This window comes from Schistocerca gregaria, chromosome 1 (assembly GCF_023897955.1).
Source record: "Schistocerca gregaria isolate iqSchGreg1 chromosome 1, iqSchGreg1.2, whole genome shotgun sequence".
In the NCBI taxonomy this organism is placed as follows: Eukaryota; Metazoa; Arthropoda; class Insecta; order Orthoptera; family Acrididae; genus Schistocerca; species Schistocerca gregaria.
In genome coordinates, this window is record NC_064920.1 from 1037260427 (window position 1) to 1037272623 (window position 12197).

Genomic DNA, 12197 nt, shown 5'->3' on the forward strand with positions numbered 1-12197 from the left:
GTATAGTTGCGTGTAATCCACTTCTGCGTGTTCGCCAATCCACAGCAACAGCTCAATGGCTGCAAAGGTGAACCGATTGGAGGAGGAGTGGAGATTCATGATGGCGTATTAACTGTGTGGAAGATACTGTGTTTCCAGTTTGAATGTCATTTGGGGTAGTAAGCCACATGGTGTGCTAGAATTTAGATTCAGATACATAAACTAAAAAGACAAATTACGTAGAATAAATATTCAAAAAGCTTCGATTATTTGCCAAGGCCATTTTAGTCGGCTATGAGTCTCTGAAGTACACCACCAGGAGGGTTATTATGTCTGTTAAGTCGTGAAAGCTGCCTGCAAAACACGAGGTGTGACTATAAAATAACGGCACTGATTTTTGTCACATAGTAAGTACGCACCCGCCGAAAGTTGAACGACTAATAACTGTCAAGCGTGAAGCCTTCTCAGTCAAATGCGGCATATCTGGTGTCTGTAGACCACCGTGGTTGTGGCCTATTTTTATGTAAGAGCTGTTATTTTGTTTTGCCGGAAAAATTGTAAATGTAATGATATAGCAACGAATTGTCGTGATGTTTCCCAAGAAAGTTGGAAAACCTGCTGCTGAAACCTATATTTTACTAAAAGAGAAGTATGGCGAAGCCTTCTTATAACGTACGCGAGGTTTTGAGTGGTTCAAGCGTTTCCATGATGGCCGAGATGGCTGAACATGATTCACTCCCGGGACGCTATTCAACATCAAAAACGGATGAAAATATCGAAAAAGCAGATAATCTTATTCAATTTGAGCGTAGGTTGATTCGTTCGATTGCTGAAACGGTACTAATTGACAAAGAATGCGTAAGGCACATTTTACATAACCAGTGTAAGTGGGCTGCTTCTGTATTGGCAGCGCTGTGTAGCGCTTTGCATTGGATCTCTGCTCTTTCTTTGTAAGAGACTGTGGCTGGTCGGACTCGTTGTTGGAAGTTAATCGTCAGTAGCGATGAGCAGTTGGAAGTTGGTCGACAGCAGTGATGGAAGTACTGTTGGGCAGTTGGAAGTTAGTCGCCAGCAGTGATGGAAATACTGTTAGGAACATGGTAGTGAACAGCCAGCAGTGATGGATGTAGGGAGAGAATAAACAGAGGTGATGTAGGTTAGAGGTTTGAAGTTTTAGGTGCAGCGGACGATCTGGACGTGTGTCCGTCATGGAAATGTAGTTTGTTGATGATTATATATAAAATTTTGGAACTGGATGTCACAGACGTTTATATTTTATATGATTTTTGAACTGGTTGCCACATTATTAAGGTAAACACGTTGTTTGCTCCGTAACAAAATCTTTCCTTTGCTAACCATATCCCTATTAAAAGTTAGTGCCTTTAGTAGTTAGAATCTTTTATTTAGCTGGCAGTATAAACGCTCGCTGTATGCAGTAGTTCGCGTAATGAAGATTTTTGTGAGGTAAGTGCTTAATGAAATGTATAGATTATTGTTAGGATTTCTTTTTAGTGAGGGCCATTCTTTTGAGTTAATTTGGTTGCAGTGAGATCGCGTTACCGTTGTATATTGAGAGTAATTAATTAATACGAAACGTTTGAGAACTGTTTGCAAGGCAAATCCAACAGGTCAGCGTTGAAAGGATAAAGACTTGTAAAGTAACACATGTATTCAATTTCACTCAGCACTATAAGCAAATATTTTATTAAGAAGTTTCACCAGTTTAACACGAGAGAAGTGTTTGCGGAGCTGGTGCCGGAAATTCTTACGATCGAACAAGAAAAAGCACGTGAAAATGCTTTTACTGATACTTTGAGTACCAGTGGAAACTATCGTATTTTCTTGGAAAGAGTGTAACATGTGACAAATCGTGGTTTTTCACTTATGATACAGAAACTAAGAGCCAGTACGTGACTTGAAAGGGCCCAACTTCACCGAGGGCAAAAAATGCTCGAATGGACAAATCAAGATTCGAAGCGATGATGGTTGTTTTTTTTTTCGACATTCATGGAATTGTGTATCTTCACTCGGTTCCTGAAGGTCAGACTGTTAATAAACATTACTACCTTGAGGATCGTGCTCAACTCAGTGAGGACATAAGGGAAAAACGATCCGGATTGTGGAGGAACAAATCATGGGTTCTGCATTATGGCAACGCACCGACTAATAGAGCGCTGTGTGTTAAGAGTTTTCTAGCAAAGTACAGCATTCCGATGTTAGGCTACCCACCTTATTCGCCTGACTTATCACCATCTGACTTTTATCTACTCCCCAAGGTCAAATCTGAATTGAAAGGAACAATTTTTCAGTGCGTTAAAGCAGTGAAAGTAAAAGCACTATGCGTCATTGAGGAGCTCGTACAGGAGCACTTTCAGCACTGTTTTCATCAATGGAAAATTCGCTTGGAGCATTGTAAGGGTAGAGAAGAGGAGAATGCTGTGGGTGTCAGTAACTAAATACTTATGTTTCTGGAATAAAATGTTTTACGGCATTGTTCTGTATTCGACTGGGAAACAAGGGTCTTCGTCTGTGGCTGGCACGATGTACGTAGACGGAGAAGATGGCTAGCGATTGCAGCTTCAGTTTGTATGTGAACACTGAGGTTGTGATTTGCTTACTACGGGCTATGTTTATGAGCTACAAGTTTACAAGTAAAGCACTGCATAGCGCAGCTTGACATTTTATATTAGGGCAAAGAATTAAAATCAGAACTGGTCCATTAGAGTGATACTATTAAAGATGATTTGCACCGTGGCTCATCTAGTCTATTTACGTGGACCAGAATTCGTTTTCTGCATATTATTGACCTGAACCATAGCCGAGCCATATAAACTCCTTCTTCAACTAACAGTTCTTAGTATTTTGCATTGGTTTTTTTGAATATTTAATGGTTAAATTCTTTGATGTGCAATGGTGTAGGATGCTAAGCGATTCATGTAAAATTAATTATGTTCTTCCAGGTACTATTAGCCGTGTTTTGAGACGAAATAATTAGTAAGTTGCAAAGGCGCTCTGTATTTATTTACGCTCCTTTCTATTATTAAACTGACAGCATTCATTTAATATTTCTACTTAGCAAGCCATGTGTTCACATTCTCCGTAAATTGTATGGTACTAGGGGTTCTACGATGATCGTTTCCCGTCAGGAAAGGTATTAATTGACTGAGAGTTGCTTACACAGTCGGTACTCATTTATTCAGCACAAGATTGCTAGATCCGTTCTCTCAGGATTGCATCGAAATCTTCGGAGCAGTTAATGATACCCAGTGTCCATTCAGTGTCCCTCTGCTATTCAGTATTTTCAGTCTTTGTGTGGAAGAGTATTTAAGACAAGATTGTGAGTCAAGCATGCTCATAGCAAATGTCTCGTCTTGAAGATGTAGCATTTATACATTTCCCAAGCCAAGTGATGGATTAAATGATAAGAAAATGGATCATTCACACGTATTTAATTTTTTATTTAAGTTCACTGATTACCGTGGCGCAGAATAAGTGATCCTAGTGTTAATTTGTTCTTAAAGTAAGATAGTGCCGACTCACAGTTTACAGATATGAGTTAAAGCAATTTTATGTACACATTCTTACGTGTATTCGGAATTTAACAATAACCAGTGCACTTATAAGCTGTTTTACATACAAAGTCACAAAAGCTTCGCAGCTGCTAATTAATTATCAAGGCGACAACGAAATACAACTGGTTCTTATTTTACTTGGCTTCATTGTTCTTGTCATTTACATTGACGCCTCATCTACACCCTTACCCATTTTCTTTTCTCAGTAGTTTAATAAACAATTAAGTGTTTATTGAACAAATATAATTTTTAATCCATCTTTTTGATCTATTTGGATATTAATTGTTTCCCTTTTTATTCTTCCGAGCGTTTTTTTCCATGAGAGACCCCAAAAGTAACTTTTATGTTGTAATTTATTACTGAGAGATGACATTTCGTTATATACACAGAAGTTATAATCAGTGATATAGCTGACACATGGCGCGATCCATTATTGACAAAAGAAATGCAGAAAGTAGTACGTCATATTCATCAACTCTGGACAGAGGATATTTTTGTGATTGCGTGGAAGCCATTGAATACCGCAAGATTGAATCCTCGTACTTCTGATATTTCTCTTTTATGTTAAATTACTAATAAACATAAAGAATAATTAGTTCTCTTTTGCTAATGGCACATGTTTTTTGGTCAGTCACCGTAGATACACTAATTAATGTGTTTAGAAAAATTATTGCTTTTCTGCAAGTATGTTTTTTTGCAAATATGTTTTTCTGCAAATTTTCTCTCTCTTAATTTTAAGAAAACGTAGCATGTGTAGTTCTTCACATTAAAGAACATAAAGTATAACACCATTGGGAAATATTATGCATGAGAAGTAGTTATTACGAAAGTCAGAATATTCCAGTTTTTGGATATACATATTCAATAGAATTTTAAGTAAAAAAAATCAGGGTTGCTTAACAAATCAGTTCATCTACGTCAATACTTTGTGTTACTGGAAGCCCTGGAGAGAGACAGATTAGTAGGTTACATACTGTGCTATCTTTATTTAGTAATATCATACTGAATTGTATTCTCCTGTTATTCTCCAGTGCAGAAGACTGTGCCATAGAAATAATATTTCTTGCTCAACCTTGATCAGCTTGTAGGCAAACTGTTTTAGGCATTGAGTATTTTAACTACAGCATCACAATAAGTAGTTTCTCTCGTGAAAGGTGTAAATAATACAAGAGATCAAAATAAGTAATAACAACCGTAATTAATGTATGTAAGTAATGACATCCATAATCACAATACTAGAAGAATGAAGGATGTCTATTACTCTTCATAAAAACTGACTTTACTTCAAAAATGGCTAAATAATGAGACAATCAAAATTGTTGATCGGTTACTCCATGATATTAACTGCCTGGCGGATAGTACAGCTACATTTAAAAGTAAACTAAAAAGTTCCTTTTGGGCGTTCTTTACATTCCTTAGAAAATTTTTTATTTGGAAACTCGCATATTATTTAGTGCTAATGTAATACGTTGTTATCTGGGTTATTAGACTAAATATTGCTTCTGTTAATAATATGTGAACTCATCAGCACATGGTCGCCTTCCAAAAATGACGTTCCACATAATAATGATATACCGTGCAAAAGGATCCAAAGATCAAATAACTAACTATCTGGTCCTTTTCAGATGCTTTGTATGTCCGACATTTAATCCGTAGGTCACAAATTATTCATGAAGTGCCCTTGAGGTTATTTTTCTACCTCGTTTGTTCTTTATCTATTGGGTGGAATGGCGTAGTACTTATGGCACTGGGCATGAATTCTGAAGCAAACAGGGTTGTTGTAGGTTAATTTACATGCGATTCTCCGAAATAAAGAGTCCATTGTTTGGAGAGGTATTCAAAATTAAGACTGGCCAACTTGTTTTAGGTTTTCCGCTAAATCATTTGAGCTGAATTCTGGGGTTTTTAAAAAATAAAACAAATGGTTGTTCCCTCCTCCAACTTATCTAGTGCTCTAATGATTTAGATCTCGACAGGACACAAAATTCAAACCTGTCTTCTAGTGGAAGTGTATAGTACAGTACTTGCCTTAGTAGTTCTCTTCAGCTGAGAGATAACAGGTTCGAGAGCTGGTGGTTGAGGAAATTTTCATGATCAGTTTATGACGACAAGCGAAAACAATTGTGGCGGTAAGATCTAGGCCGCAAAAAGTTTCGAAAGCACATTTCATGTTAGCTTTTATGTATACTGAATCTATCGCTAGCATGCGTCGGTTTTGGTCCATGATTGACCCATAATATCATCAAGATGACCTACAGAGACCACTGCTAGAAATCTAATTCGCATGAAATTCTGGTCATAAGAATTACAATATTTCAGATGACAGTATATTTGTTGGCTACGCCAAATATCTACCGAACTGACGACTTTCAATTTAACCTAGTCCTCAGACAAATAAAGGCACTACAACTAAGAATTCAATGCACTTTCGTTGGTATACCAACTCACAACCAAGCTGTCTTCTTCCAGCCTTACTTTGGGCTACGCTAAAGATCAGTGTGCCACTACAATCTACATTACAAAAAATAAAGTAGGAGCAATATAAATATTATCAGTGTACTTCTCGGATCAAAGCCAATGTTCGCTTTCATTACGTACAACGCACATATTCTACTTTGGAGTCCCTGCGAAAACAGGACAAACTTATTTTAACCTTTTCACCTTCTATTACTAACAGACAAATTTACTTGCTTTGTTTTTACGGCACAAGCGCAATGCGTCGCTAAGATAAACTTGAGAGACCTGCCACGGTCATTAAACTGCAAGTGTGCAAAGTAATATTATCCTCCGAAGTATTTGGCCGTTTGAAACCATTAATAGTACTACTGAGGTTCTCCCCATTGGAATTAGGAAACGCACGTATGGCTTGCAGAAGGCACAGCGACCGTTGTTCTCATAAATAATAAACAGAGTAACCAGCCGCAGTATGATGTTATATCCGGTTTTGTCCGTCCGTCACACGCTAGCATTACTAAGCAATCGTTGCTCTGATGGTGGCACGTTAGGAGGTTAACATTACCGTTCAGCGCACAAAGTGAAGCACAAAGACTGCAGTACTAACTGAAAAAAAGGCAATACCACATTACGTAAAAAAAACTTAGCTCTGTAGAAGTTTAACGTTATCACAGGTGGCTTACGCGTGAGCTAATGAGGTTTCTACACTCCTGGAAATGGAAAAAAGAACACATTGACACTGGTGTGTCAGACCCACCACACTTGCTCCGGACACTGCGAGAGGGCTGTACAAGCAATGATCACACGCACGGCACAGCGGACACACCAGGAACCGCGGTGTTGGCCGTCGAATGGCGCTAGCTGCGCAGCATTTGTGCACCGCCGCCGTCAGTGTCAGCCAGTTTGCCGTGGCGTACGGAGCTCCATCGCTGTCTTTAACACTGGTAGCATGCCGCGACAGCGTGGACGTGAACCGTATGTGCAGTTGACGGACTTTGAGCGAGGGCGTACAGTGGGCATGCGGGAGGCCGGGTGGACGTACCGCCGAATTGCTCAACACGTGGGGCGTGAGGTCTCCACAGTACATCGAAGTTGTCGCCAGTGGTCGGCGGAAGCTGCACGTGCCCGTCGACCTGAGACCGCACGGATCCTACGCAGTGCCGTAGGGGACCGCACCGCCACTTCCCAGCAAATTAGGGACACTGTTGCTCCTGGGGTATCGGCGAGGACCATTCGCAACCGTCTCCATGAAGCTGGGCTACGGTCCCGCACACCGTTAGGCCGTCTTCCGCTCACGCCCCAACATCGTGCAGCCCGCCTCCAGTGGTGTCGCGACAGGCGTGAATGGAGGGACGAATGGAGACGTGTCGTCTTCAGAGATGAGAGTCGCTTCTGCCTTGGTGCCAATGATGGTCGTATGCGTGTTTGACGCCGTGCAGGTGAGTGCCACAATCAGGACTGCATACGACCGAGGCACACAGGGCCAACACCCGGCATCATGGTGTGAGGAGCGATCTCCTACATTGGCCGTACACCTCTGGTGATCGTCGAGGGGACAATGAAGAGTGCAGGTACATCCAAACCGTCATCGAACCCATCGTTCTACCATTCCTAGAGCGGCAAGGGAACTTGCTGTTCCAACAGGACAATGCACGTCCGCATGTATCCCATGCCATCCAACGTGCTCTAGAAGGTGTAAGTCAACTACCCTGGCCAGCAAGATCTCCGGATCTGTCCCCCATTGAGCATGTTTTGGACTGGATGAAGCGTCGTCTCACGCGGTCTGCACGTCCAGCACGAACGCTGGTCCAACTGAGGCGCCAGGTGGAAATGGCATGGCAAGCCGTTCCACAGGACTACATCAAGCATCTCTACGATCGTCTCCATGGGAGAATAGCAGCCTGCATTGCTGCGAAAGGTGGATATACACTGTACTAGTGCCGACATTGTGCAAGCTCTGTTGCCTGTGTCTATGTTCCTGTGGTTCTGTCAGTGTGATCATGTGATGTATCTGACCCCAGGAATGTGTCAATAAAGTTTCCCCTTCCTGGGACAATGAATTCACGGTGTTCTTATTTCAATTTCCAGGAGTGTATAATAACAACGATAAAGGAAGATACATGTGCTGTGATAATCGTGGAGATCGCGGCCCGCTCAGCAAGTGGTGCCAGAATCAGCAGGCAGTTCACTCTTTTTTTCTTTACTGTTATTTCATTTTCTTGCGCCTCATATCGGCGAGGTGTGTTGCTTGGCCTGTCAGACAACCCGCTATTCATCCAACTGACAACAAAAAATTAAATTAGACGAAGAAACAGGAAACAAGTAGCGGAGATGCTTACAAGGAATTTAAAAATTTTTAAAGATGGAAAAATATTATGCAAGTTTTTGGATATAAGATAGATGACTACTTGCACTGGTAGTTAAAAATAGTGTAATACAAGGTAAAATGAAACACATTAATTGCACATTTAAAACACGTTGCCGAAACAGTGATATCTGAAAGAAGCACTTTCCTGTCAGTAGAACCAGGAAGGACCTGCCATGGGAAAAGTTTGGCTGGTAAGGAGGATAGGAATGTGATGGTATAAGGATGGTGGATTCGTGCAATAGCAGCGGGGGGTAGGAGTAGTTGGTGTGGCAGAAGAGGGGTGGACTAGAAGGGGAGGCGGTTGTTGCATATGCCTCGTGGCAGCAGTGTGCAGGAGGTAGAGCGGTCAGGATTTGATAGTGGGCATCCACGGCTGCCGTTAAATGACAAAACAGGAAATTAAGTACAATAAAGAGAATATATTTCAATATATGGAACACAAAGGGCGCGCCTAGGGTCGGAAGTTAGCAGGTTTAGGCCAGTGTAGGAGGTCGAACAACTAATTGAAATTGGCAACGGAAGGGGAAGCGGTTCATGTTAATTTATGTTGGTGGCCGGTCCTGAAAAGCAGAGCCGCCTTCCGAAAAGACGTCTGTTCTGCTCGAGGTCTGGATTACAAGAGAGAGAAGCAACTGCGTTGGGCACCGCAGAACAGTCCAGCGTCCACACACGTGATCGGTATCCCATGCACGCTGTTGGCTAAAACCAATGGCGTGAATTCGCTAGCGTTTCCCGTAAAATTTACAATTTAGAATTAAGGTGTTGATATTTGGAGCTGTCGATAGTATCTAAAAAAATATACACTCTTTTGTCAAAAATATATATACAATTTTCTCTGTGACAGTGTGACCAAGACGGAATGCTAAGAGAGAGGTTTCAGGCTGCTTTACATGCATCTCTCTCCAGTACTCCAAACCAGTACTTGAAGCGTCAACTTCGATTCCAAAATTTGTTTTTCACTGAGACGGAAAACGGTTGCTGCCATTTGAATAATGTTTATCACTGCTTCCGATACACAATCTAAGTTGTCGTACGACATGTAATTTTGAGTTCGATTAATGTACGAACTTTTCCTTTTTTCAGGCTACTCACTTGCTGAAAAATGTACATAGTAGACATCACATAAAACGTATTTCTGCTTAACTTGTTTACTAATTTTCCCAGCTAGATAATTCGGAAACTGTTCTTCCTCGTGTGAAGTCTTATCTGCGCCGCTTATGTCCAAGTTTTCACTCACAGGAACAGTTGACTCGTTGTTGCCTTGTGACTCATCAGAAGTCCTCCTGTGTTCTGAGTAGACGATGAGGAATTAAGTATTCTATGTCTGATAATTGCCATCACGACTGGGACGAAAATACTTTGACAGCAATAAGCTGCAGCAATAACCGGAAACGAACGACTCGAAAGTTCCAAGCGAAAAGCGTTCTGTTACCTCTGACAGTGGAATATTTGTACTGTTGTTGCTAATATTGTAAGATAGGCAACTTTCATAGGTGGCATCGTCGATAAAAGCAATAAAAATGTCCGGTGAACGTGTGCACTAAAATGTTCAATAGTGGAGATATGTTCCACATTAGCGAAGATGAACAAGTGCTCATAGGTTCTTCAGGTATGGGTTTCAGAGCCCGTATTTACTAAACATTTTTTCTTGTTTTGGTGTGTACTACCACTTCTGAAAGTTGCATACCATACATTCTTACTAATAACAGTACCTGTACATGTATGCCACTTTCACAGGTATCAGAATGAATTTTTGCTCGTAGTTTTCGACTCGTTCGCTTTCGAGCCGGTGACCCTTGCCTTAAAGTGATACATTTATCCGTCTCCATCACATAGAAAATTTATAATATCATCATGGAATCACCCTTTATATACATATACAGAGGGATAAAAAAAATGTATCCGGCCGCGGTGGTCGTACGGATCTAGGCACTTCCGTCCGGAACCGCGTCACTGCTACGTTCGCAAGTTCGAATCTTGCCTCGCGCATGGATGTGTGTGATGTCCTTAGGTTAGTTATATTTAAGTAGTTCTAAGTTCTAGGAACTGATGACCTCATATGTTGAGTCCCATAGCGCTCAGAGCCATTTGAACCAAAAAATGCATCCACTGTTTAAAAGTCCATAACTGGCAAACTAATTGACGGAGTTGTCTCATATTCGGTAGTGTGATAGTTTGTAGTCCTCCCCCCATGAGCCATGGACCTTGCCGTTGCTGGGGAGGCTTGCGTGCCTCAGCGATACAGATACCCGTACCGTAGGTGCAACCACAACGGAGGGGTATCTGTTGAGAGGCCAGACAAACGTGTGGTTCCTGAAGAGGGGCAGCAGCCTTTTCAGTAGTTGCAAGGGCAACAGTCTGGGTGATTGACTGATCATGCATTGTAGCAATAACCAAAACGGCCTTGCTGTGCTGGTACTGCGAACGGCTGAATGCAAGGGGAAACTACGGCCGTAATTTTTCCCGAGGGCATGCAGCTTTACTGTATGATTAAATGATGATAGCGTCCTCTTGGGTAAAATATTCCGGAGGTAAAATAGTCCCCCATTCGGATCTCAGGGCGGGGACTACTCAAGAGGATGTCGTTATCAGAAGAAAGAAAACTGGCGTTCTACGGATCGGAGCGTGGAATGTCAGATCCCTTAATCGGGCAGGTAGGTTAGAAAATTTAAAAAGGGAAATGGATAGGTTAAAGTTAGATATAGTGGGAATTAGTGAAGTTCTGTGGCAGGAGGAACAAGACTTCTGGTCAGGTGACTACAGGGTTATAAACACAAAATCAAATAGGGGTAATGCAGGAGTAGGTTTAATAATGAATAGGAAAATAGGAATGCGGGTAAGCTACTACAAACAGCATTGTGAACGCATTATTGTGGCCAAGATAGATACGAATCCCACACCTACTACAGTAGTACAAGTTTATATGCCAACTAGCTCTGCAGATGACGTAGAAATTGAAGAATTGTATGATGAAATAAAAGAAATTATTCTGATAGTGAAGGGAAATGCAAATTTAATAGTCATGGGTGACTGGAATTCGGTAGTAGGAAAAGGGAGAGAAGTAAACGTAGTAGGTGAATATGGACTGGGGCAAAGAAATGAAAGAGGAAGCATTCTGGTAGAATTTTGCACAGAGCACAACTTAATCATAGGTAACACTTGGTTCAAGAATCATAAAAGAAGGCTGTATACATGGAAGAAACCTGGAGATACTAAAAGGTATCAGATAGATTATATAATGGTAAGACAGAGATTTAGGAACCAGGTTTTAAATTGTAAGGCATTTCCAGGGGCAGATGTGGACTCTGACCACAATCTATTGTTTATGACCTGTAGATTAAAACTGAAGAAACTGCAAAAAGGTGGGAATTTAAGGAGATGGGACATGGATAAACTAAACGAACCGGAGATTGTACAGCGTTTCAGGGAGAGCATAAGGGAGCAATTGACAGGAATGGGGGAAAGAAATACAGTAGAAGAAGAATGGGTAGCTTTGAGAGATGAAGTAGTGAAGGCAGCACAGGATCAAGTAGGTAAAAAGACGAGGGCTAGTAGAAATCCTTGGGTAACAGAAGAAATATTGAATTTAATTGATGAAAGGAGAAAATATAAAACTGCAGTAAATGAAGCAGGCAAAAAGGAATACAGACGTCTCAGAAATGAGATCGACAGGAAGTGCAAAATGGCTAAGCAAGGATGGCTAGAGGACAAATGTAAGGATGTAGAGTCATATCTCACTACGGGAAATACAGATACTGCCTACAGGAAAATTAAAGAGACCTTTGGAGATAAGAGAACCACTTGTATGAACATAAAGAGCTCAG